The sequence below is a fragment of the Panulirus ornatus genome, chromosome 16, assembly GCF_036320965.1.
Source record: "Panulirus ornatus isolate Po-2019 chromosome 16, ASM3632096v1, whole genome shotgun sequence".
In the NCBI taxonomy this organism is placed as follows: Eukaryota; Metazoa; Arthropoda; class Malacostraca; order Decapoda; family Palinuridae; genus Panulirus; species Panulirus ornatus.
Window position 1 is genome coordinate 44,605,257 of NC_092239.1, and position 22,948 is coordinate 44,628,204.

Below are 22,948 nucleotides of genomic sequence, written 5' to 3' on the forward strand. Positions count from 1 at the left end.
CTTGTTCGTGCGTAGCCTTTTTCCTGCAAATGTTCTGCACCGAAGATTCTATCATATCACATCCATTATAGCTCAATTTATTTTTTTCATCCCTTTCCTGTAATCTAACTCACACTTAACATATGCTTTATACTTTATGTACAGACACACACACACACACACACACACACATACACGCACACTGCACTCTACCTCTTCACCTACCAGATGCTAACCAAGCAACTCGGGAGCTTGACAGCGTGACCCAGTCATCCTATAACCTTCCATTCAAGACAATCTTATCGCTCCTTAAAAGGCTTTCTCAGCGACAGTGAGCAATGAGCACCGTCGTCACAATACCCGACCACTTCACCTGCACAGAGTGACTCAGTGATGTGTGGTGGGGCTTCCCTTTCCTTCAAATTCTAAATAATTAGACTTTCATTCCTTCTGTGCCTCCAGCCAACACCACATGGCTGTCTTCTCTCGCTTGCTTTAGTCCAAAGAAAGGCCCATACTCCAAGTCAAGACCCTCTCACGCCGCCCCTCTTCACCCGTAGCAACCCCAGTAAAAACATCCACCCCCCCATCTTCTCCCTTTGTGTTCTTAGCATCATCATTATTATTTCTCGTCCCTCCACAGTTGTCCCTGTCGACACCTCTGCTCTTCCCACGAGTGTCCACTTCTGAGAGCATCTTCCTCATCACATCTTCATTGTCATCACTTCTCCAAAACCGTCAGCCACAAGTATGTCGACATCACTCTCACCACCTCCTCACCAGCGACATCTTCCATTTCACCACCTCTTCAGCGATATACACGGATCAGCTTCATAACGACAGCACCCTCGCCACTATCATCAATCACTATCAACATCGCCTCTTTATCAGTATGAAATTCTCCGTCACCACCAGTCACTCTCTCACGAGCACCATCGCATCGTCGGTATTACCACTACTCTTGCCTTCCCATCAACCTCACCAGCACCATGAAGACCACTCTCGCTTGTTGCCTCAGATCTTATCACCAGCCTCACCCTCAACACCCCAAGCTCTCCCTCTCCACCACCCTTACCCTCATCTCCAACCTCACCCTGACCACCAGCCTCACCCTGACCACCAGCCTCACCCTGACCACCAACCTCACCCTGACCACCAACCTCACCCTGACCACCAACTTCATCCTGACCACCAGCCTCACCCTGACCACCAACCTCACCCTGACCACCAACCTCACCCTGACCACCAGCCTCACCCTGACCACCACCGTCACTCTCAACTGGCTGGCCCGGGGACGTGGTTCTCTTTCTCTTGCTTTTGTTCGTGTTTAGTAATTAGCAATGATGAAAAAACCGGTTTAATTAGCAGTCATCATTTCTTCTTAATGCCGGATAGTTACGTTTGTAATGTATTTCTAATTGCAGTATAGCGACTACTAGTATTTCGAGTAGCAAATTGTTTGTTGCTGTTACGTGCCAGGCAGTAATTTCCATAATGGTGTTCTTTTGATATGGATGAAGTTTTACGAATCTCTTTCTTTCTTTCTTTGTCTGTCTGTCTGTCTGTCTGTCTGTCTGTCTGTCTGTCTCTCTCTCTCTCTCTCTCTCTCTCTCTCTCTCTCTCTCTCTCTCTCTCTCTCTCTCTCTCTCTCTCTCGGTAGTAGTTAGTAGGCAGGCATCGACCAGGGAGGTATATTACCGGTACTATCCCCCGAGGTATCAGAAAGGTTAGTGACTGCTGCATAGTGAGCCAGCACTCTAGTGGCTGTCAAGAATTACTCCTTTAGCCCAGGTAGCTGTCTTTACTTTCTGCCTCACCCACACTTGGGTTGCTGGCATTCAGACCTCCATCTCACATTTAACACTTCACAACTCGTAGCTCGCACGACTCCTTATTTGTATTTGCCAGCTGTAAGCACCAATCACTATACCTGCCTTATGGCAAAATCTTGTAAGTACTCCCATGTAAGCATTCTCTCTCTCTCTCTCTCTCTCTCTCTCTCTCTCTCTCTCTCTCTCTCTCTCTCTCTCTCTCTCTCTCTCTCTCTCTCTCTCTCTCTCTCTCTCTCTCTCTCTCTCTCTCTCTCTCTCTTACACCCAATTTCTTTCACTTTCTTCGCTTTCTATCGCTCTGTTCTCCTCTTGTCATTCTTTCCCCTTATTCATTTTTCTCCGAGTCCCTTAGCACCCCTCTCCACCCGTCTTGTAGTCTTTCCTGTTCTCGAATCCCTCATTGAGTTTACGACTCTCACAAGAAACTGCACCATCCAAACCTGCTAGATGCTGTCAAGGCCAAGGTGAGGTGACTTTTACCACCGTTGCAACAAAAATAAATTCAAGACAAGTGCCACAAACCAACGTGTTTATGTTTCTAAATAGAAGAGATCGTTATGTTGCGTCATGAACGTCAACATTTCTCGTAACACTGTGGCCTTGACTGATGATATTTGCCTCCACGATGATCATTATGTCACTTACCTTAACGGTTACTGACTCTAAGAGCTTAGAATTACTGCTTTTTAAAGACATAAACTCCCCCTGGCGTTGTCACGTCTCCCGAGATGAAGACGATGGAAGACGATGATCTGCACGAGCCAGGACGAACCTTCGTAGTCAGGAGTAATTTGTGTACAGTAGTGAGCAAGGTGTATGGATCCCTCCTCTTGTTTACCAAGAGAAAAAAAAACCCAAACACGGTTGGGATCTTTTAATGAAGGTCCGTAGACACGCTCACCATATGGCTCTAAGATTCCCCCCCCCCAACCTATCCACTGCCAGCAAGGTCTTCATATTCTCGAGTATACATACAGTGTTGACCTTTGGAGAAGCTGCTGAGCAGTGAAAAAAGGAAAGTGTAAGACAGACACCTTAGAGGGAGATCTGTCATCACCATAGACCTAGCAGTGAGTCCGCATGGCTGGTAAACCCCAGGATGTGTAACATGATACATAAATCCTCAATCCTGTAATTACGAAGACTTAGCCCCTTCGGAAGAACGACTTAATCCCAAAACAAAGACTTAACACCATGAGTAGGCCGTGAGCTAAATCATGTAAGTACTCCCACGTAAGCATTCTCTCTCTCACTCTCTCTCTCTCTCTCTCTCTCTCTCTCTCTCTCTCTCTCTCTCTCTCTCTCTCTCTCTCTCTCTCTCTCTCTCTCTCTCTCTCTCTCTCTCTCTCTCTCTGAAAAATAGCACACCTTGAGAAAACTTAATGGAAGTTTTGTTGATGTCCCATGGAAACTTAGTTAATCAAAACCAGTTACACTCGCTTAGAACAAGTGTTAGCTTTCTTCTCTCTGTACCCTGTGTTAACGACTGCTTACTCATCATGTCAGAACCATTAACATGAAGCTCGTATGTGAAGAACAAAGCCCAGTTTTTAAACGTAATTTTCTTTCCTTGTAGTCAATTGAATGACTACTGTCGAACAATTACTGACCCACCGCACTAACCATGCATTTACAGCATACATCTTGAGTTGATTGAAACGTGTGTAATTGACTTCATCACTCTGACTACTGATTGGTCATTATAGTACAGGAGTCCGTTACACACACGGCAGTAAAGTGGTATTTACGTTCCATGATTAATTACGAGCGCTACTGACCGCCACAGTCGATCACCCGTGCCACGGGATGAAACACTTTGGATGACTTGATGTAAGTGCTAGGGCTTCTGGCTCCATGCTTAGTATGTCCTCCAGTGAAAGTATATGTACTGTGCATCAAACACAATGAGCATTTCAGGGATTCAAGACGTACACAAGGAATGCAAAGAAATCATAACAACAACAGACCACTGGGTCCTTTCGAAGCTGATTGTGTTACTGAAAATATTTGAAACTCGAAGAATAGTGTGGTAGAAGTTAGTAGGCATACAGATAATTCATAGAGAACAACCTTGAAACTGTCATTTCCACTATGGAGGCGCAAATGTTGAACATTGTTGAAAGCGAATATGGAACGTCTTTGTGGGCGCACTGGAGCTTGAGGACCCACTTACCAGCGTTGGAGCACGAAACAGACGGTCAAGTTTTTCTCGGCTATGCTTTGTTGGTCAAGAGGTGCGTCCTTCTATGGCTGTGGGGCAACATTGTGGCCAACATCGTGACAAGAGGCAATAAGTTTACACACTGTACGAGGAGGGAGGGGTTAGGATCAGACAAAAGATACTCTCTGGCAAAGAAAGGAAGAATGTTGGGTAAATTCTGTCGCCAAACATAGAGAATAATTACCTTCAACAAATATAGAAGAGGTGCAGTGACCCCAAGCATTTGAGTCACTATAACATTTACCTTGAGGACACATGATCGACAGCTTGGCATCCCTAATCGAACCCATGAGAACTCAGCGATTAAATATCAACAACCCATTAGCGGCAAAATCATCGAGTCTTGAAAAATCATAACGAGCCCTGAGTTCCATAAAACAAGAGAGTATTATTGGCCTGATCTTGGACGTGTTGTGAGGGGAATCATGGCTCAGAGAGGGATGGTCGTATATGCTTTGTCTTCCAAGGATTACTATTTGTTACCTGGTCAGGCAGTTGTGTTCTAGTGTATGTCAGAGTCGACGTTCAGTCCAGAGCCGAGGAAGCAGACTGAAGTGAAAAGTCTTGCTGGTAGTAAGTTCTCTCTCTCTAAGTATCAAAACGTACCTAACTTCAGAAACTTTATTGATTTTCAGCTTTTTTCAATGGTAGTAATGATACTCAAACTTGTCTTTGAGAAGAACTGAAAGAGCTTCTAAATGGAATTTTTTGACGGTAGAATTAGGTATGAACTTAGAGGGGAATCATGTTTTATTTTCATTACAAAGGCTAAAGACGCTGCGGTATGTATGGTATCTAGCACACACATACAGACACACACACACACACACACACACACACACACACATTACGAAATTTTTGAAAGGTGAACGTAAGAAAAATGTATATAAGGTTATGATGGAAAGGTTTTTGTCAGGACCCTTGAGAGGTGACTGACGAGACGGAGGGAAAAGGGAAGTACAGTAGTTAGGAGCAGGTATGAGAAAGGGGAACAATGATTGTCTCTTCACTTCGTTTGAAAAACAAGGATTCTTGATGCGACAGAACATAATCAGTTGTTAGTAAGGATATGCATGACTGTTGATGATCATGCTGAAATTTCCTTATTACCTCATCTTTACTTATTACCTCATCTTTACTTATTACCTCATCTTCACTTATTACCTCATCTTCACTTATTACCTCATCTTTACTTATTACCTCATCTTCACTCATTACCTCATCTTCACTCATTACCTCATCTTCACTTATTACCTCATCTTCACCCATTAGCTCATCTTCACTTATTACCTCATCTTCACCTATTACCTCATCTTCACTTATTACCTCATCTTCACTTATTCATTCAAAACAAACATGACAAAATAACTTACATTCCGCTGGGGGGGGGGGGGTGTATTTGGTCGCTATTTCCCGCGTTCATGAGACATTACTAAGAACAAAGAAGGACTTCATCTGCTCCCATCCACTCGAGCTCTCGTATATAACGTTAAGAAGCAGAGCCCAGCATGAACCACCAAGCCCCATAGACCTCACACTGGATTCCCTTGACCTCGTAGGCTTGTTTAATGAGTTTTAATCTTTCGCCCACGATCCCCAATCACGCCCCTCAACCAGAGGAGACAGTTTTGAGAGAGAGAGAGAGAGAGAGAGAGAGAGAGAGAGAGAGAGAGAGAGAGAGAGAGAGAGAGAGAGAGAGAGAACGGTGTTGCAGATAATCGCGATAATCCAATCAAGATATAATGTAAGTGGTTTGTGGTATTCTACAGAAATCTGATTTTCATTTTCAATTTTGTCCTAAATTCGTTGCAATGAAGATATTTTATCAAAACTCCTTATATAGAAAATGCATTTATTTTCTCATGAAAAGAATTTCATTTTACACATAGATGTCTTATTATCTTGATATCAATCATTGCTTTTTTATGTGAGTCAAATGGTTAAGAGTTTCGAAGCCATAGACGTCGGTAAAATATCTCGAAATGCAAGAAATTATGGGAAAAGTGAGACACGATGGGAGGGAGATGGTGAAGCAGGTGGGTCGTGATGGAATGAGTGTGAAGAGCAGGTGAAAAGGGAGACGAAGAATGATGGAGGGTATGCTAGCGATCCAAGCATGCGATGACCCTATTACTGTGTGGAGAACGTTACCTTGACCCTAAATGAAACTTACCATATGTAGCACCAAAGCCTTTCCTCGATAGTAACTGGGAGGGCAGACTCTTACAAGTCTTTTTTGGACGGTGTCAATCCTATCTGGTGTTGTACAGTCACCGATGATTCACAGTAAACGCTGGTGTTTACATCTGGGCCGCGGTATGCTTGGTCAGTACTGTCAACACCTGCAAGAACCGTTAGATCCAACAACAAACCTAAATGTAAATAGCATCACAACCTCGACTGTTGGACACAGAGGCATTAGATTACACAAAGACATGCAGGGACGCACAGTGTATATTCAGACTTCATAAGTATGAGAACTTCTCATATGTGCCAAAAATTTTACATTTTGAATACTCATAACTATTACTAATCCTACTAGATTTATATAAGAACTTATGGCGGTAAGGATAACATATTGTTCACTAATGTTATTCACCAACAGTTCAGTCACAGAAGAATTGAACAGTGGTCAAAGTATCTGGTCTTTTGACATCTTTCCAGAAGTGGAGACGACCCACATATCCTTACTTTCTTAAACTCAGCAAGGTAGATGACCTGCCTTCCCTTAGTGAACGTACACTGCTTCCTCCCACGACCAAGGATGAACAGGTGAGCCAGCCCGCCTTTCCCGTCCTTGCCTTAAACCTGCTCGATGGTGATTACTCAACTGCACGTAAGGTAGTCTTATGGATCGCAGCAGTGGGTGGTGGGGTTCAGGAGGCGAATACCTTCATCACGAACTTTTCATGCACCCTAGGATGGCGCCCTGACGCAGGATGTTGCAGAAGATCAAGTCCAAGAAGCTGTGGATGTTCCTTGTATGGCTGGAGGGTAAAACATATGTTTATATCTAGCGGGCAGGTATGTTTTCGTGCCTCTTCATGAAAGGCCGTTTATCTTAATCGTCGCCACGAAGACGTGAACGTTCCTCAGTGAAAAAAGTTAGGGTCGAGGTGTTTACTGTATGACGTCACAGCATGAATGGGAAGAGATCACACCCGTTTACGCAGCCTTATTTCTTTCTTTCTCTCTTTCTTTTTCTTTCCTTTTTCTTCTTTCTTTCTTTCTTTCTTTCTTTCATTCATTCCTTAGTATTCTTTACATCCAGTGCGAGGAAGGTAACAGATAGCTGAGCCCTGAAGAAAAAAAAAAATCATTTGGTTCTTTGCTTGTCTTTTGGTAAGTAATACAGGAGGGAAGAATATCCAGTGCCCACCCCACCCCTCTTGGTCGCCTTCTAAGACACGCAGGAGGTACGTGGGTGGTGTTCTTTCTACCCCATCCCTAAGGGTAATCTACGTGGCTCCTCATTCCAGTGGTCTTCAATGGCTCTCTTAGTGTTTGCAAATGTAGCAGAGAAGTGGTCTTCACTCGCCGGTCGGATGTTGGTCTACAAGACGGTGACTAAAGACAGTGTTAACCATGTAGTGACTTTGACCGCCAGCCGCGGGATGGCGACCGGTTGAGTGTATAACCTGGCGAGGTGTAGCAGTGGGTAACAGAGGTGAAATAAAAAGTGATTGAAGGGTAACCTTCAAGGAAAAACCAGGCATGTACTGAGAAACTTTTACATCTGTTTCGTCCGATGTCTATCGTTAAATGATCATCAAGCCAGAATCCGTCAATACGATATATAGGCAACAGCGAAAGTATATAATCCTTGATCGGTAACACACCAAACGGACCGAAATGATTAGTGAGTAGAAAATGATATCTTGTGTCTTTAGACTAAAAAGACAGATACCAATGGTTCAGTGAACACACAGCACGTACAAGATCTCATTTCAGTAACATGCATTCCTGGTGTGTTGGATAATGTCTTGCTGGACAGATGGTAATCGACCCGTGAGTCCTCACGTTAACATTGCTGCTGTTGAATGACCTCGCGGACTGTTGGGAGTAAAAGTATCGTGTCGCCACAATACGTGAATCAGCATCTCTTGGCGTCTGATTAACTTTTCTTGCTCGCAGAGTGGAGCCACTGGCGTCGTGCCCTATTCCTATACAATCATACGTAAGATGAAGTAATAAGTTGCAGGAAAAAACTGGATAAACCTCCGGTTCTCCAGTGCTCGTTAGATAGTGAGTGATACTCACGATTCTACGTTTTCAGCAGGATTTGAGCATCGCAAGAGATGGTTGCGGTGCACACCTGTAGATCGATATCAGGACACAAAATACACGTGTGAGTCTCTCCATCTTCCACGCATTAACAAATGACATTCTTAATGGCCATTCATTAGATTTCCCCTAAGAACTCTGATCGAACGAATCCCCTGTGGAGATGATAAACCCAGCCTTTTTAAAATCTTGTAGGGACTGTGATTAAACACATGATCACGATTCGCTTGTCCTGACATGGGGTGCCTTTGTTCGTCGAACACGAGACCCAGGAAGGATTTGACCGTAACCTCCCTCACGATCACATACCATCTGGTTAACTAGTGGCGCCTCGAGGGAGTGAGGGTCTGAATAATTATCCACACGTCTGGGCAGACGAGTCACTACGCCCACGGAGGGAAGGCTATTTTCGGACCTGCTATTACGAGGGCCGATGAAAGACTGAAAAGGGGGATGATGGTTGTCTTTCGTATTTCTGGTGGCAGAGGACAGATGATTCATCCACAGGATTCTGATTTCAGAACACATTCTCAATTGTTTTACGTTTCCAGAGGGCAAGGTATTGTTGGTGAAATTAATGGGTATTGATTACTGAGTGATCATTAAGTAGAAATTCTTCCAATTACGTCAAAGATGTAAAGCAAAAACTCAGTATGTTTAACATGACGGGAATGCATTTGCATGTTAGCATTTGGATGTGCAATGTATCAGCAATTTGATATGTTGAAATCTTTACAGTTTTCGTTGCAGAAAGCAATCTGATGTTACCAACAGATAAGAGATTTCTCAGACTGTTGACATAAGCTGTCCCTTCAACACCATTCACCCAGCCAGAGCCCAGCCTGACTCAGAAGCTGTTGACTTTGTTCACTGGGAAGGTTTACCCACGTGACGCGGAAATACTGCCGACCTGATGTGGCTCACTATGAATCTTATGGACCACCAGCAGGCCTGTATAACGTCCGCCTCAACCAAGAACCTTTTGAAGGAACACGTCGTCACCGGTTGTGTGCTTCGTCATTGAGACAGTCGTAACAGATCATGTATCTCGGGGGCTCATGAAGTAAACTCACCTGAAGACATGGGAAATATTCATCATTTTCCTAACGACTTTCATGACCATTTGGTGTGATCTACCGCACCTCCGTGGTCGTCTTTCCTCCATGCTCTCACTCTCTCTTCTCCCTTTCACCTCTTCCACAGTCTCTCTGTATTTTTTTCACCCCACTCGCGATAGAGCCAACCCGCCATCTCTGTCATTCTTCCCTCACTTCAATACTTGCCTCATCTTTGTGTTACATCTGTGGGTCAATTTTTCCATTACAACCCAACAGCTAATCTTGCTGTTTTGTGTCTCATTACGGATCACCTTTAATTATCCATGCGAACACAGAACTTTAAAAGTATTTTACAGATTCTTAAGATATAATGGATGACATCTATATTACCATGAAAAAATCATGAATTAGACAACGGAAACTTTTAACCATAAGTAAACTCTTGCCTTAGATTACATTGGAGGAAAAGCGTACACGATATGCATTTCAGTGGAACAATATGCTGTAGGGGGATACATGTACTCTTAGTGCACTAGACCAGGGCAGGTAGAGCGTCCCTGGCAAACCATGGAAAGGTATGTGGGGCCTGATTGAGGATAGGAAGAGGGCGCGGCCTTTCTACTGGGCCTCTGAGGAAATATCCTCACCTGGCCCCTTTCTCCGTTCCTTCTTTTGGAGAATTGAAAACGAGAGGGGAGGATTTCCAGCCCCCCGCTCCCTTCCCTTTTAATCTACGACACGCAAGGAATACGTGGGAAGTTTTCTTTCTCCCATATTCCCAGGGATAATATATATGTATATATATATATATATATATATATATATATATATATATATATATATATATATATATATATATATATATGTATATATATGTATTTATTATACTTTGTCGCTGTCTCCCGCGTTAGCGAGGTAGCGCAAGGAAACAGACGAAAGAATGGCTCAACCCACCCACATACCCATGTACATACATACACGTCCACACACGCACATATACATACCTATACATCTCAACGTATAAATATATTTACACACACACAGACATATACATATATACACGTACATAATTCATACTGTCTGCCCTTATTCATTCCCGTCGCCACCCCGCCATACATGAAATGAAAACCTCTGTCCCCCGCATGTGCGCGAGGTAGCACTAGGAAAGACAAAAAAGGCCACATTCGTTCACACTCAGCCTCTCTCTAGCTGTCATGTATAATGCACTGAAACCACAGCTCCCTTTCCACATCCAGGCCCCACATAACTTTCCATGGTTTACCCAAGACACTTCACATGCCTTTGTTCAATCCATTGACAGCACGTCGACCCCGGTATACCACATCGTTCCAATTCACTCTATTCCTGTCACTCCTTTCACCCTCTTGCATGTTCAGGCTCCGATCACTTAAAATCTTTTTCATTCCATCTCTCCACCTCCAATTTGGTCTCCCATTTCTTGTTTCCTCCACCTCTGACACATATATCCTCTTTGTCAATCTTTCCTCACTCATTCTCTCTACGTGACCAAACCGTTTCAAAACACCCTCTTCTGCTCTCTCAACCACACTCTTTTTATTACCACACATCTCTCTTACCCTTTCATTACTTACTCGATCAAACCACCTCACACAATTATCCCTGGGGATAGGGCAGAAAGAATACTTCCCGCGCATTCCTCATGTGTCGTAAAAGGCGACTAAAGGGGACGGCAGCAGGGGGCTAGAAACCCTCCCCTCCTTGTATTTTAACTTTCTAAACGGGGAAACAGAATAAGGAGTCATGCGTGGAGTGCTCATCCTCCTCGAAGGCTCAGATTGGGGTGTCAAAACGTGTGTGGATGTAACCAAGATGATGTGAAAAGAAAATAGCAAACTAGCAGTGATCACAGCCGTTTTATGCATTCAGGAGCAATAGGATGCCCTTCATATACTACTGTATAAAGTACTGAAAACGGTTAACACCTAAAAATGTGTGTCTAGTAGTACTGGAACGTGAAAAGAGCAGGTCTGTCTCCCCCCACCACTGCAGGAGAACTAGACGTCAGACTTAGCTTCAGAACACTGGAACGTGAAAAGAACAGAAAAGCGCGTTGAAGCAGACAAAATGAGTGAGATGGCTACTGCTTGTGAATCGTCTCCAAGAGGTGTCCTTAAGTTTGATGATGACTCAGAATTTCCTCCAGTGTAAACAGTGCAGTTAGAAACTCTGGGACTTTCCCATAATTGAGAACATTTCCTCATGTTAGGTTTTGTGGGCTGAGAAGGCAGCTTATATTCAAATTATTGTTGCAAAACTATCTCAATAAATATCATCCAGATCTTTGTGATGAATGTTAGATATTGCAAGTGTAATGAGAGATTTTAACTATGAATAATGTTTCTTGTACATTAGCATATTACTGGGAAGATGTGCTGAAGATGAAGAATGATAAAGTTCAGTACTTTCAAGAGAATCAGTCTGTCCTGGTTTGCCTTAGTTTTTTGATGCTTAACATTTGGTGAAGTAAGGCATTTACATCACATGTTTTGATTTAATGAAAGTTTTTTTTCCTTATTTTCAGTAGTTTAAGAATATTTTATGGTACACATGAGTTGATGTATACATATATATATATATATATATATATATATATATATATATATATATATATATATATATATATATATATATATATATATATATATATTTAAATATATATATCTATATATATATTTATATATATATATATATATATATATATATATATATATATATATATATATATATATATATATATATATATATATTGTTACGAATTCAACACTTATCCTGGCAAGGTCGCCAATTTATATGTTACGAATTCAACACTTATTCAAGCAAGGTCGCCAGTAACATATGTTACAAATACTACTGTTCCTTGTCTTGCAAGGACGTTATAGATTTGTCAAGTTGCACAACTCAGGATAACACAATAATAAAGTTATGGGATTGAATTAAAGACCAGCATTACACTAAATCTACTTATAATGAAAGAATTCAAGTGTACAAAGATAGGCACATAAATCAAGCATGAAACATTACGTTAACACTGAACATTAGAGTTAACATTGAACATAAGATAACATTTGTACATGAATTAACATTCCAGATAAGATTTCAAGCCAGGAGTTCTCTTTCCTCTATGGCAGTTCTTCGATAACATTACACTGATAATTATAACGGGCTTACAGCACAGCAGGGCTTACAGGCTTACAACACAGCAGGACTTACAGCAAGGGTGGACCACTTACCTCGCTGGGCTAGAAAAAAGCGACTCAGCGGGTGTCATGGGTATATAAGCGTTCCCTGCTAGCTATACAACCTTACATTTTGATTGGCTATGAGCTTCAGTTACATTCTGATTGGTTGGAGGAACAGTTACACAAACTGCGTAGATCACCCTCCCTCTGGTAAGCCTGCAGCGACATGTCCAGTACGGGTGGCGAAATATTCCGCAGCTGATGACAACTTACTCCCCCCCCCCGCCTGCCTCGGGGAAGGGTCGGGGTGCTCAAGGACAAATGACACGTTATATACGCGAACATGTGAGCACAGACACACGTGTTCCGTAACAATATATATATATATTCATATATATATTTAAATATATATATTTATATATATATTTAAATATATATATGTTGAATGTGTGTGATGATAGAGTGGCAGATATAGGGTGTTTTGGTCGAGGTGGTGTGCAAAGTGAGAGGGTTAGGGAAAATGATTTAGTAAACAGAGAAGAGGTAGTAAAAGCTTTGCGGAAGATGAAAGCCGGCAAGGCAGCAGGTTTGGATGGTATTGCAGTGGAATTTATTAAAAAAGTGGGTGACTGTATTGTTGACTGGTTGGTAAGGTTATTTAATGTATGTATGACTCATGGTGAGGTGCCTGAGGATTGGCGGAATGCGTGCATAGTGCCATTGTACAAAGGCAAAGGGGATAAGAGTGAGTGCTCAAATTACAGAGGTATAAGTTTGTTGAGTATTCCTGGTAAATTATATGGGAGGGTATTGATTGAGAGGGTGAAGGCATGTGGATTTGTATGTAGCATTTATGGATCTGGAGAAGGCATATGATAGAGTTGATAGAGATGCTCTGTGGAAGGTATTAAGAATATATGGTGTGGGAGGCAAGTTGTTAGAAGCAGTGAAAAGTTTTTATCGAGGATGTAAGGCATGTGTACGTGTAGGAAGAGAGGAAAGTGGTTGGTTCTCAGTGAATGTAGGTTTGCGGCAGGGGTGTGTGATGTCTCCATGGTTGTTTAATTTGTTTATGGATGGGGTTGTTAGGGAGGTGAATGCAAGAGTTTTGGAAAGAGGGGCAAGTATGAAGTCTGTTGGGGATGAGAGAGCTTGGGAAGTGAGTCAGTTGTTGTTCGCTGATGATACAGCGCTGGTGGCTGATTCATGTGAGAAACTGCAGAAGCTGGTGACTGAGTTTGGTAAAGTGTGTGAAAGAAGAAAGTTAAGAGTAAATGTGAATAAGAGCAAGGTTATTAGGTACAGTAGGGTTGAGGGTCAAGTCAATTGGGAGGTGAGTTTGAATGGAGAAAAACTGGAGGAAGTGAAGTGTTTTAGATATCTGGGAGTGGATCTGGCAGCGGATGGAACCATGGAAGCGGAAGTGGATCATAGGGTGGGGGAGGGGGCGAAAATTCTGGGAGCCTTGACGAATGTGTGGAAGTCGAGAACATTATCTCGGAAAGCAAAAATGGGTATGTTTGAAGGAATAGTGGTTCCAACAATGTTGTATGGTTGCGAGGCGTGGGCTATGGATAGAGTGGTGCGCAGGAGGATGGATGTGCTGGAAATGAGATGTTTGAGGACAATGTGTGGTGTGAGGTGGTTTGATCGAGTAAGTAACGTAAGGGTAAGAGAGATGTGTGGAAATAAAAAGAGCGTGGTTGAGAGAGCAGAAGAGGGTGTTTTGAAATGGTTTGGGCACATGGAGAGAATGAGTGAGGAAAGATTGACCAAGAGGATATATGTGTCGGAGGTGGAGGGAACGAGGAGAAGAGGGAGACCAAATTGGAGGTGGAAAGATGGAGTGAAGAAGATTTTGTGTGATCGGGGCCTGAACATGCAGGAGGGTGAAAGGAGGGCAAGGAATAGAGTGAATTGGAGCGATGTGGTATACCGGGGTTGACGTGCTGTCGGTGGATTGAATCAGGGCATGTGAAGCGTCTGGGGTAAACCATGGAAAACTGTGTAGGTATGTATATTTGCGTGTGTGGACGTATGTATATACATGTGTATGGGGGTGGGTTGGGCCATTTCTTTCGTCTGTTTCCTTGCGCTACCTCGCAAACGCGGGAGACATCGACAAAGCAAAAAAAAAAAAAAAAAAAAATATATATATATATATATATATATATATATATATATATATATATATATATATATATATATATATATATATATATATATTATCCCTGGGAAACGGGAGAAAGAATATTTCCCACGCATTCCTCACGTGTCGTAGAAGGCGACTAAAGGGGACAGGAGCGGGGGGGCCGGAAATCCTCCCCTCCTTGTATTTCAACTTTCTAAAATGGGAAACAGAAGATGGAGTCAGGCGGGGAGTGCTCATCCTCCTCGAAGGCTCAGATTGGGGTGTCTAGATGTGTGTGGATGTAACCAAGATGTGAAAAAAGGAGAGATAGGTAGTATGTTTGAGGAAAGGAACCTGGATGTTTTGGCTCTGAGTGAAACGAAGCTCAAGGGTAAAGGGGAAGAGTGGTTGGGAATGTCTTGGGAGTAAAGTCAGGGGTTAGTGAGAGGACAAGAGCAAGGGAAGGAGTAGCACTACTCCTGAAACAGGAGTTGTGGGAGTATGTGATAGAATGTAAAAAAGTAAATTCTAGATTAATATGGGTAAAACTGAAAGTCGATGGAGAGAGATGGGTGATTATTTGTGCATATGCACCTGGGCATGAGAAAAAAGATCATGAGAGGCAAGTGTTTTGGGAGCAGCTGAATGAGTATGTTAGTGGTTTTGATGCACAAGACCGGGTTATAGTGATGGGTGATTTGAATGCAAAGGTGAGTAATGTGGCAGTTGAGGGAATAATTGGTATACGTGGGGTGTTCAGTGTTATAAATGGAATTGGAGGAGAGCTTGTAGATTTGTGTGCTGAAAAAGGACTGGTGATTGGGAATACCTGGTTTAAAAAGCGAGATATACATAAGTATACGTATGTAAGTAGGAGAGATGGCCAGAGAGCGTTATTGGATTACGTGTTAATTGACAGGCGCCCGAAAGAGACTTTTGGATGTTAATGTTCTGAGAGGTGTAACTGGAGGGATATCTGATCATTATCTTGTGGAGGCGAATGTGAAGATTTGTATGGGTTTTCAGAAAAGAAGAAAGAATGTTGGGGTGAAGAGGGTGATGAGAGTAAGTGAGCTTGGGAAGGAGACTTGTGTGAGGTAGTTCCAGGAGAGACTGAGTGTAGAATGGAAAAGGAGAGAACAAAGGACGTAGGGGAGTTGAGGAGGAATGGGATGTATTTAGGGAAGCAGTTATGGCTTGCGCAAAAGATGCTTGTAGCATGAGAAGCGTGGGAGGTGGGTAGCTTACAAAGAGTAGTGAGTGGTGGGATGAAGAAGTAAGATTATTAGTGAAAGAGAAGAGAGAGGCATTTGGACGATTTTTTTGTATTGAGGTAATGCAAATGAGTGGGAGATGTATAAAAGAAAGAGGCAGGAGGTCAAGAGAAAGGTGCAAGAGGTGAAAAAGAGGGCCAATGAGAGTTGGGGTGAGAGAGTATTATCAAATTTTAGGGAGAATTACGAGATGTTTTGCAAAGAGGTAAATAAATGCGTAAGACAAGGGAACAAATGGAAACATCAGTTAAGGGACTAATGGGGAGGTGATAACAAGTAGCGTTGATGTGAGAAGGAGATGGAGTGAGTATTTTGAAGGTTTGTTGAATGTGTTTGATGATAGAGTGGCAGATATAGGGTGTTTTGGTCGAGGTGGTTTGCGTAGTGAGAGGGCTGGGGAAAATGATTTGGTAAACAGAGAAGAGGTAGTAAAAGCTTTGCCGAAGATGAAAGCCGGTAAGGCAGCGGGTTTGGACGGTACTGCAGTGGAATTTATTAAGAAAGGGGGTGACTGTATTGTTGAATGGTTGGTAAGGTTATTCAATGCATGGGTGACTCATAGTGAGGTGCCTGAGGATTGGCGTACTGTTTGCATAGTGCCATTGTACAAAGGCGAAGGGGATAAAAGTGAGTGCTCAAATTACAGAGGTATAAGTTTGTTGAGTATTCCTGGGAAATTATATGGGAGGGTATTGATTGAAAGGGTGAAGGCATGTACAGAGCATCAGTGTGGTTTCAGAAGCGGTAGAGGATGTGTGGATCAGGTGTTTGCTTTTAAGAATGTTTGTGAGAAATACTTAGAAAAGCAAATGGATTTGTATGTAGCATTTATGGATCTGGAGAAGGCATATGATAGAGTTGATAGAGATGCTCTGTGGAAGGTACTAAGAATATATGGTGTGGGATGCAAGTTGTTAGAAGCAGTGAAAAGTTTTTATCGAGGATGTAAGGCATGTGTACGTGTAGGAAGAGAGGAAAGTGATTGGTTCTCAGTGAATGTAGGTTTGCGGCAGGGGTGTGTGATGTCTCCATGGTTGTTTAATTTGTTTATGAATGGGGTTGTTAGGGAGGTGAATGCAAGAGTTTTGGAAAGAGGGGCAAGTATGAAGTCTGTTGTGGATGAGAGAGCTTGGGAAGTGAGTCCGTTGTTGTTGCTGATGATACAGCGCTAGTGGCTGATTCGAATGAGAAACTGCAGAAGCTGGTGACTGAGTTTGGTAAAGTGTGTGAAAGAAGAAAGCTAAGAGTAAATGTGAATAAGAGCAAGGTTATTAGGTACAGTAGTGTTGAGGGACAAGGCAATTGGGAGGTGAGTTTAAATTGATAAAAACTGGAGGAAGTGAAGTGTTTTAGATATCTGTAAATGGATTTGGCAGCGGATGGAACCATGGAAACGAAAGTGAATCATAGGGTGGGGGAGGGGGCGAAAGTTCTGTAAGCGTTGAAGAATGTGTGGAAGTCGAGAAAGATATCTCGGAAAGTAATAATGGGTATGTTTGAAGGAATAGTTGTTCTAACAATGTTATATCGTTGCGAGGCGTGGGCTATGGATAGAGTCGTGCGGAGGAGGGTGGATGTCTTGGAAATGAGATGTTTGAGAGCAATATGATTTGTGAGGTGGTTTGATCGAGTTAGTAATGAAAGGGTAAGAGAGATGTTTGGTAATAAAAAGAGTGTGATTGAGAAAGCAGAAGAGGGTGTTTTGAAATGGTTTGGTCACACGGAGAGAATGAATGAGAAAAGATCGACAAAGAGGATATATATGTCAGAGGTGGAGGGAACGAGGAGAAGTGGGAGACCAAATTCGAGGTGGAAAGGTGGAGTGAAAAAGGTTTTGAGTGATCGGGGCCTGAACATGCAGGGTGGTGAAATCCGTACAAGGAATAAAGTGCATTGGAACGATGTGGTATACTGCGGTCGACGTGCTGTCAATGGATTGAACTAGGGCATGTGTAGCGTCTGGGGTAAACCATGGAAAGTTCTGTGGAGCCTAGATATGGAAAGGGAGCTGTGGTTTCGGTGCATCATACATGACAGCTAGAGACTGAGTGTGAACGAATGTGGCCTCTTTGTTGTCTTTTCCTAGCGCTACGTTGCGCGCGTGCGGGGGGAAGAGGTTGTCATTTCATATGTGGCGGGTTGGCGACGAGAATAAGGGCAGACAGTATGAATTATGAACATGTGTATATATGTATATGTCTGTGTGTGTATATATATGTATACGTTGAGATGTATAGGTATATATATATATGTGTGCGTGTGTGTTCGTGTATGTATATACATGTGTATGTTGGTGGGTTGGGCCACTCTTTTGTCTATTTCCTTGCGCTGTCTCGGTAACGCGGGAGACAGCGACAAAGTATGATAATGAATAAGTATATATACCATTCCTAAGTTCAGGTCAGACGGTACCCTCTCCAACAACCGCTTCCACCTCGCATTCATCGCTTGTCTCCTACAACTGTTTATTCTTACCTCTCCTTTTGCCGGATATATTCCTTTGTCTCAGTAAAACGTTCTTCACTATAATTTAAGCATTTAGGTCTTAACATGGAATAAGATCTCAATACTGTTTGTCCATTCGAATTCACAAGGCACTGCCCGTACCTGTATTAGTGTTGACACAAGACTAATCTTTAAACCTGAGCGAATACGTCGACACACGTAACAAGTTTGGATCGTAGACCAGGAGGAATCGCTCTCCACACAAGATAATCCGTAGTGCCTCGTCTCCCTCAGCCACAAGACCTGTCTCTTTCTGCCATGTCTTCACGTCGCCCCGACCGACAAACTATATTCCATCCGTTTTGTTAAATTGTTTTTCTTCCAAACCATAAAGCTTTGCGTTCTCAGAGTTGATTAAACATATACATTTTAGCTAATGATAATTTAGATAATGATAATTTTAGCTTATGATAATTCCGACGATATCTCTTAGGACTTATTACTAAACTTTCCCCTTCCTTTCTCTCTTAGATCAAAAAAGGAAATGACTTATTTTTCTATAACTTTCACTATAAAAGGTATTTGTATATTGGTTGGTGTCCCTTGGATCAACCTTCTTATTAAAGATAACACTTCAAAGAAACCGAACATTTAACATCAGACACAATAGCATGTTAACTACATCCACTGCCAAACACTAGATATTCATCTTCATCACCAAGATATATGGATGTCTTCAGCAAATCTTGCAAGCAAATTGAAACTTTCGTTTGCGTGTCGTACGTTCCGACACTTGATACGAATTCAGGGTTAATTGATAATAAATATAATCTTTACCTGCTGATGGCCGATTATACTTGCATCCTATGCCAATCGAAAAAAAGGGGGAAGGTTCTGTATGCCAACAGCTGTGGATATAGATATCAATCTATCCCTCACAGCCACAATAGCCCTGGTCAGCCGGGCTATTACGACGAGTCATCTTAGCATCTATGAGGTTTACCACTACTTACATCGGTTCATTCTACATCTAACTTCAGTACAGTCCACAGTGAGCCATAATAGTTACATGAACATATATTGCGGGTCATAAAGGTGAGTGTGCGTTTTTTTGTGGTCTTAAACTGTTGCACTCGTTGCCATTTGGGAGTCGCAGTAACGTAGGTGCGAGATTGCAAGGTGATGCTTACTCATCGTCTGGTCGTGATACGACTAAACTCTCGTGATTAAAACTTATGCCAGTGTATATTGTTATGTTCAAGAATATCATCTATGTCAGAACCTTGACATCTTCTGATGATGACACGCCTAAGACAGTATACACGACGCAAGATGAAAAACCAGATGTAAAAAAAAAGATGTTACGACACTGAATATGATGTCATAACTATTAACCTTGACGGCAAGGATCAGGTCAAAGGCTAAGCCATCATATCTAAAGATTGTAGACGTATCCAAGGGTTACATTGTTTTGTTCTTGGGGATTCGAGTCTAGTCTTTTACAATGCTCAGAAACGTTTTCATGTTTGATAATAGACAGTTTTCAACATGTTCCCTACAGATGATTGTCTTCGTTCTCCCTGCCACAAGTGTACTCCACATCGTCATTAAAGACACCATGAAGGAAAGGCATCCATCGATATAGTTTCTCTTAGCGATGTGCCAAATACTAACCTCTCATGCAGAATATGCGAGCTACACTGATGGGTGTGAAGACATTGGCTTCAGCCCCAGCACGAAAATTATCCCCTAAACCATTTTATGTGCGTCGTAAATCCTCGACAGACACAATGATATCGACGATATAACGCCTTCGAATATGATGCCACTTAGATATATATTTCTAGAAACGTATGTCGTGTATATTGTACGTATCTAACGTCGATAGCTCGAAGATGACAGTTATAAGTTCGACATACATTTATGAGTGTTTTTCTGTGTATGGAGAGGATCCTCACGTGATATGTATTTAAGCAGGAGACATCTGGCACAACTAGTGCTTTGAGATGATTTCGCATGTTTTAAGGACCTTTGACTAAATGATGATTTGGCAATTACTAGCAATTAAACTTGGATGCCAATAGCTTACGTGACCACAATATCAACACACATATCCTGTACTGAATTTCATCCATTTGCTGTAAATCCTTAAAGCTTTTGAGATTTTTACTTATACAATATAAGGTTGTGCTCAACTTCAAATATTCTTTCATGTTTTAATATCGTAATGAAGCGTGAATAAACGGCGCGTAAGTCAAAACTCTGACATCGTCAGGGAAGCGAAAGGGCAGGCCTGTGGTCTCTAATTAGAGAAGGTACTTTATCCACTTAGGCAGCACAGTGCGACCCTTGAGCAAGACGATAGGACCCTTGAGCACGACGGTAGGACCTTTGAGTACAACGGTAGGACTCTTAAATACGACGGCAGTTCTCTTGAGAACACGACAATACGTCCCTTGAGCACGACAATACGTCCCTTGAGCACGACGGTAGGTCCCTTGAGCACGACGGTAGGTCCCTTGAGCACGACGGTAGGTCCCTTGAGCACGACGGTAGGTCCCTTGAGCACGACGGTAGGTCCCTTGAGCACGACGGTAGGTCCCTTGAGCACGACGGTAGGTCCCTTGAGCACGACGGTAGGTCCCTTGAGCACGACGGTAGGTCCCTTGAGCACGACGGTAGGTCCCTTGAGCACGACGGTAGGTCCCTTGAGCACGACGGTAGGTCCCTTGAGCACGACGGTAGGTCCCTTGAGCACGACGGTAGGTCCCTTGAGCACGACGGTAGGTCCCTTGAGCACGACGGTAGGTCCCTTGAGCACGACGGTAGGTCCCTTGAGCACGACGGTAGGTCCCTTGAGCACGACGGTAGGTCCCTTGAGCACGACGGTAGGTCCCTTGAGCACGACGGTAGGTCCCTTGAGCACGACGGTAGGTCCCTTGAGCACGACGGTAGGTCCCTTGAGCACGACGGTAGGTCCCTTGAGCACGACGGTAGGTCCCTTGAGCACGACGGTAGGTCCCTTGAGCACGACGGTAGGTCCCTTGAGCACGACGGTAGGTCCCTTGAGCACGACGGTAGGTCCCTTGAGCACGACGGTAGGTCCCTTGAGCACGACGGTAGGTCCCTTGAGCACGACGGTAGGTCCCTTGAGCACGACGGTAGGTCCCTTGAGCACGACGGTAGGTCCCTTGAGCACGACGGTAGGTCCCTTGAGCACGACGGTAGGTCCCTTGAGCACGACGGTAGGTCCCTTGAGCACGACGGTAGGTCCCTTGAGCACGACGGTAGGTCCCTTGAGCACGACGGTAGGTCCCTTGAGCACGACGGTAGGTCCCTTGAGCACGACGGTAGGTCCCTTGAGCACGACGGTAGGTCCCTTGAGCACGACGGTAGGTCCCTTGAGCACGACGGTAGGTCCCTTGAGCACGACGGTAGGTCCCTTGAGCACGACGGTAGGTCCCTTGAGCACGACGGTAGGTCCCTTGAGCACGACGGTAGGTCCCTTGAGCACGACGGTAGGTCCCTTGAGCACGACGGTAGGTCCCTTGAGCACGACGGTAGGTCCCTTGAGCACGACGGTAGGTCCCTTGAGCACGACGGTAGGTCCCTTGAGCACGACGGTAGGTCCCTTGAGCACGACGGTAGGTCCCTTGAGCACGACGGTAGGTCCCTTGAGCACGACGGTAGGTCCCTTGAGCACGACGGTAGGTCCCTTGAGCACGACGGTAGGTCCCTTGAGCACGACGGTAGGTCCCTTGAGCACGACGGTAGGTCCCTTGAGCACGACGGTAGGTCCCTTGAGCACGACGGTAGGTCCCTTGAGCACGACGGTAGGTCCCTTGAGCACGACGGTAGGTCCCTTGAGCACGACGGTAGGTCCCTTGAGCACGACGGTAGGTCCCTTGAGCACGACGGTAGGTCCCTTGAGCACGACGGTAGGTCCCTTGAGCACGACGGTAGGTCCCTTGAGCACGACGGTAGGTCCCTTGAGCACGACGGTAGGTCCCTTGAGCACGACGGTAGGTCCCTTGAGCACGACGGTAGGTCCCTTGAGCACGACGGTAGGTCCCTTGAGCACGACGGTAGGTCCCTTGAGCACGACGGTAGGTCCCTTGAGCACGACGGTAGGTCCCTTGAGCACGACGGTAGGTCCCTTGAGCACGACGGTAGGTCCCTTGAGCACGACGGTAGGTCCCTTGAGCACGACGGTAGGTCCCTTGAGCACGACGGTAGGTCCCTTGAGCACGACGGTAGGTCCCTTGAGCACGACGGTAGGTCCCTTGAGCACGACGGTAGGTCCCTTGAGCACGACGGTAGGTCCCTTGAGCACGACGGTAGGTCCCTTGAGCACGACGGTAGGTCCCTTGAGCACGACGGTAGGTCCCTTGAGCACGACAATACGTCCCTTGAGCACGACAATAGGACCCTTGAGCACGACGGTAGGTCCCTTGAGCACGATGGCAGGTCCCTTAGGCACAATTACAGGTCCCTTGAGCACGA